Genomic DNA, 5,963 nt, shown 5'->3' with positions numbered 1-5,963 from the left:
TTTAATTGAATGAGTTCATATCCATAGATATTTATGAAGATGAGAAATATTATGTAAGTTTTAAATTATATTAGTATTATGAAAGTTGATTTTTATCCTAACTTCAGAGAGGTGATGTTTTCCTCGTTATCCAGGAAATATCCGTTTTCATATGGTAGAGACATGAAGAAATAATGTCCAGTTTTGCAACTATCAATCAGACAAAATTTTCTTTATCATTACTGGGAGATTTGCCCCATTTCTTCAGGTTCAGGCTAATAAAAGCAACATCCCATATTTAGACAGCATGAAAGTTATGATGATATTAATCAAGAAAGAGCATGAATAGTTCAAACAAACTCTTACTATCCTGTGCTGACTTCATCCTGCTAGGCCCTAGATCTTGCAGAGCATAAGTTAGATTCCTGCATTACCTATGCATAACAGTGCAAGCCAAGACTACATTTCAATGCCAACTTTGAATTCTCTTGCTTTTAAACTTCATGTCTCAACCTTAATATTATGTAAACCTGTCAGTTTATTTTTGGATATTAATATTATACCAATACCATGTTTCCTTTTTGGTGAATCAAAAAATACACTGATTGATAAGTAGTTTATCACTGGTTACAAGAATAATCTCTTATTTGCTTCAGCATAGCTAGAGCTACCCAGAGATTGATGATGGTACTATAAAGTACTTAATCATTAACAGTTTTAAGATCCAGCCCCAGAGTATAAACATATTTCATTACTCTGATGTTTTTTATTAGAATATCTGGAAAAAAATGTGTATTAACTTGCTGTGGAAATTTCTGGCAAAACAGTGATATTTTTGGCCTCCCAGTGCTTCATATAGCATCATGCTGTTATATCACCACCACTGTAGTAATGAGGGCTTTAGTCATGATCATATCAGTAGTAGGAGACAAATAAAACAAAATGCTGCAAGGAGTAAAAGGAAAATAGCTATAGTATATAATGGGCCTGATTCTGTCACTGTTGAAGTTAATGATATTTTTGCCAGTTGATTTCAGTGAAAAAAGGATTCATTCCTTCATGTGCTCTAGTAACAGGAAATATTGAGCTTGATACTGCACTCTTTATATGCTTGCAGTTCTTTTGAAATCAGAAAGAATATTTTCCCCCTACGTGAAGCAGGGTAAGATCCATTACTAGTAAGTTATAACTGCTCTATAGTCTTGAGTCTCAGAGTACAGGCCGTGTCTACACTTAAACTGCCAAATCAGATTATGCCTATGTCCTCTGTTCATTTTGCATGCTTGCTAAAATAACTTATTATGATACTGTACTTCCAAAGAATATGTTAACTTCCTGACTCTCTATAGTAATACCATACAGCTGGTTCAAATAAACATTCCAAGCCAGTGCATTTTTCATCTTGAAAAAAATGGCAATGCCAGAGAAGTTTTGTATTTATTCAGTACCTACTATCATTACATTTGACACCAGGTACAGAATTAATAGCTTAAAAAATGGTAATTACTCTCTAGGCTTTCGCATTGATTCCCTTCTACTGTTGTTGTTCATTTATTTTGTTGACCAGTGCAGTCAAAATGGGAGGAAAATCTGCTCATGGTATTAATTTTCATGAATTATTGCACTGTTCTGGCTCACTAAAACTTCATTGTTGTTTTTTCACATTTTGAATAAAATGTGTCTGTGTTTTTGGTTTGAATCAAGATCCATTTTTAGACTTCAATGTGCCCTTGACATTACCTTGCTGGTATAGAAATATATTGCTGTTGATGTACAAACATAACTAAATAAGCATTCAGTGTATATCAACCTTTTGTGAACTGTTAGAAATGCATTATACTGTAGCTTTTCAGCATCAATTCATTTATTGATGTTACTTCTATAGAAAAAGTAGATGCAATGCTCAATCTTACAGCCTTACTTAGGGAAAATTATCAAAGTCATGGGAATTTGGCTCTGTAAAGCCTTCAGGATTAGGTTTCTAACTGGTCAAATTATGCTTTCAGTTATACTACTGCAGGCCCACTGAGTTTTGCCTTCAGTGCAGTTGCACCAGTGTAAATGAAAAAAGATAAGTATGGGGGAAAAATTTGCAGGTAGCGAGCATTTTAGTTTTCACTCAAGAGAAGAGAAGATATAATACGTCACTAATACATCAGCCTTCTACATCTGATAGAAATAATCCTACTAATCACTTTTTTTTTCAATTTAAGCATTAATACTAGATAATCTTGTGCATATTAATTTCTGATTTGTTGTATCTGGTGTACTAATTAGGAAACATAGTATTTATAATGTTAAAAAAGATATAATGTGACAAGAAATATTCAGTGAACTTTGCTCAAAATATCTCTGACTAGGAAGTGATAAAAGGCTGGATATTCTACTTTGCATCACTTATAAGTTGCAGGGCTTTCTCCCATTCCCAGTAAAGTAACTAGAGGCCTGTGACTGATGTCAATGGAACAAGAACAGGTGATCAATAATTCTACATGATATGTCATGTATAAAAAGGCAATAATGTAAATGGTCTTTGTTGTAGATAAATGGACAGTGCAGATATAAAGTTTGTCTTTTGCTAAGAGAAATTATTCTGGTATCACGTTATACAATTGTTTTACATACATTTTGCTACCACCATCTGCAAAATGCTATAATAGAGCTATAATTTACAACTGTAAAATAATTGCAATTTATATTTTATGATCTAAAAAGAAATTCTGTTTGCAGTTTTAATATTCTTTTGAATGTTACCAAGGATTCAAGAAGAATATGTTGTTTTCTGTGCTACTGGTACAAGTTGTTAAATTGTTGTGATGATTTTCTAATAGTAGGAAGCAGTATCATACAGTTTATAGATAAAATAAATTATATTTCTGAAACTAAAAATGAAAAGTAATATTCTTCACAGTTCTTAACCATTTTTGTACCAAAAATGTTTTATTAAGACTACATGCACATTTTCCATAGAAATATCTGTTTTCACTCATAAATACCCCAAACCTTCAATTGTTTGGCTGAAATAGTCTGGTTGATCTGTAGCTGCTGAATTAGTGGATCCCTGACCCTTGTGCTATCCAACAGAGTGTATATAAACATTTGTAACCCTGACAGTATCATGTGACTGGAACAAAGAAATAAAAATTAGTCTTTTACCAACATTTCTAAATGTCACACCTTTATAACAAACCCAAAGGTGATTAAAAAAAAAGCAAACTAGAACAATTTAACTGCTTTTGAGTTAGTTGCACATGATAAATATACTTTTTAAAATAACATATTTAAATCCTGCTCTCATGCATATGACCATTCACAAGCCATGAATGGCTGTTTGGTTGTCTTCAGTATCAGTTGTTGTAGTTGTTATTTGCTATGATCTCTTGAGCATTTATCTATTGTGCCTTTAGTTTAGATTTTTCTTAATACTTTTTAAGAATTATGAAACATTTTTTTTAATAGGGTCACTTAATAGTGGTTCTTTTGTCCTTTGACACTGCAAGACATAAAAATAAAGCACTAAGCCTTATTTTAATATATAGAATTTAAGGAAGTATATCGTTACAACTGTACAAGTTTGCTGATTGTATGTATAGAAAAATGTTTCACATGTTTTCAACAAATGACTACGGAAAACTGCATTATAAAAATAGTTAATAATATAAAAAAATAACATTAGAATAAAATCCTGGTTTTGTCTGGAGATTCCAATAAGCCTCTCTCATTCCAGGTGGAAAGTACCAGTAGTTTGCTTCTCTCTACTCCCTGTTGTTCCTTTCTCGTAAGGCTACTTTAAATGTGAAAGAGCATCAGGTTGCTCAAGAGTTGATTTTTGAGATTTATAGTTCTGCTAATCAAGTTATTCTTACACAGTTACATAGATGATGTCTCTCAGGAATCTATCCATGATTGGTTTAGTAGGCTACAGGCCAGGTATTTTGCCCATTTCTATAACGAGTGCACTGGTGCAAATGCATACAAGGTCCTACCTCAGCTGCAGAACCTGTATTTGGGAAGCCCAAAGATGGCCCCTATGTGTTTTCTTTGGAGGTGGATACCACCTCAGATGAAATTAAAAGAAGAAGGGGTCATGGTTCCATCTTTGCACTAAGCCCGGAATAGCAATCTGTGCCTTTCGAAAGCAGAATGCAGCATTCACACTAAATCAATGCACCAGTCTGCTTCAATTAGGGTGTCTTTACATGTGCTCTGGGGTGAAGGGGGGATGTTGTAATTGGAGCAGCTCTCAGGAGCCGCTCTAATTAAAGAGCCTGCAGCATCTCCTATATTCAATGTTCCACACTTTAAAACGGTGGTGGGGACACTTTAAGTAAAGCTCATTTGACAAGCATTAGCTAAAGCTCCCCTGCTGCCATTTTGAAGCACTGGGACACTGAATACATGCGACACCAAGGCTGCTGGTGTGCTAATTAGCATGCCGCAGCAGACTCAATTAATCGGAGCAGGTGTCAGGCACATGTATAGGTGTTTTCTCGAGATTTGAGAAATCTGAGATGTATTCAGATTACCCCCATTTTTGGCAAGAGCCCAATTGATGTTACAAGCACAGTATTTGGGTGGAAAATAACTGGGGCAGAGGTGGTGGGGAAAGGGTGATGCATCTATCCTCCCTACTTCTCCCAGGGATCTGGTCCAGGCAGTTGGCTTAAACCACTAAACAATACAGCCAGGGTTAATGGTTTGGTTGCATGTTACTAAATATATATTGCTTATATTTTTAATATTTATAGCTGATGCTAAATTCCTTCCTTGGGCAAACTTTCCTCTGAGGTCAATAGGGCTCAGAACTGCAGGCCTGGGTCTTATTGTCCAAGTTAATACTTTATTTTAATTGACTTAGAGAAGCCCAGTGTTATACAAAATGTAAAAGCAATACCCGAAGTGATTTAACACATCAAAATAATAATAGAATGAAGTCCCAGAATCTTCATACAGGCTATATAATTGAATTGCTTTTTGCTGTATTGAAATCAGTGGTAAAATGCCCTTTCTCCTTTCAAGAGGGACAGGACTGGGTCCAGAGTTATAGTGATCATCCTTGTAAAGAAATCCAGTAGCTCCTTAGTGTCATTTTCCAGCACATGTCAATTTGCACACTTTTTTATTTCCTATAACAGAATTTACAATAGATGTACCTTAGTAAAATTAAGGCAAAATTAAGGAGTTTGAAAAAAATCTACAAAAATATTTAAAATGCAGCTCCTTTCTCAAAAGGCTATCAGATTTTCTATATTAATTTGGGCCAGGTACAATTTTTAAATAGTTGCCTTTGATGTTGCTCTGATCTTAAGTCAGAAATAACTTGTTTTGCATTAATGAGCTTCAGCCTCTTTTTGTCCACACAGAAATTCCTAGGGTTTTTACCTTTGAGATGTATGGAATCAGTATCTGGTCTTAAGGGAAGCTGATAGTGTCAACTTGTTACTTTTATAATAACATTATTTGTGTTCGTTAATGCAAATATTACTTGTGACATTTTATGTTAATTGGTGATTCCTAAACAGCACTCCCAGAGCACTTCCCAGTGCTCCTCCAAGCCTTCTGGCTGTGAGGCCTTGATGCACTTCCAGACAGGATATCTGTGGAAGGAAGGAAGGAGGAAGTTGCCACTAGAGGCCACTGTTTTATAAAAGGAGCTGTGCTGCAAGCCAGCTGCCTCTTTCTTCCCCCTCCACAACCAAAAGCATCCACACCCAGGACTCAAGTCACCAGCCTTACAATCACATGGCAGGGGGGAAGGAGCCAAAATGAAGGCCTTGTTCCCAGACCAAAGTGGTACTCTGGAAAAGGATGTCAGGGAAAATATTTGGTAGGCTCGGGAAGAGCAGAACAAGATGGCTACATATGAAGAAGCCAGGAATCAGTTGCAGGAGTAAGAAAGGAGACTTGGAGAAAGGAAAATGGGTCAGGGCCAGAAGTGTGCCAGTAAGGTGTGAGGAATGGGGTAATGGTGGAGAGGAAGGGAA

Source organism: Alligator sinensis, unplaced genomic scaffold, assembly GCF_000455745.1.
Source record: "Alligator sinensis unplaced genomic scaffold, ASM45574v1 scaffold221_1, whole genome shotgun sequence".
In the NCBI taxonomy this organism is placed as follows: domain Eukaryota; kingdom Metazoa; phylum Chordata; order Crocodylia; family Alligatoridae; genus Alligator; species Alligator sinensis.
This window is presented reverse-complemented; position numbering follows the sequence as displayed.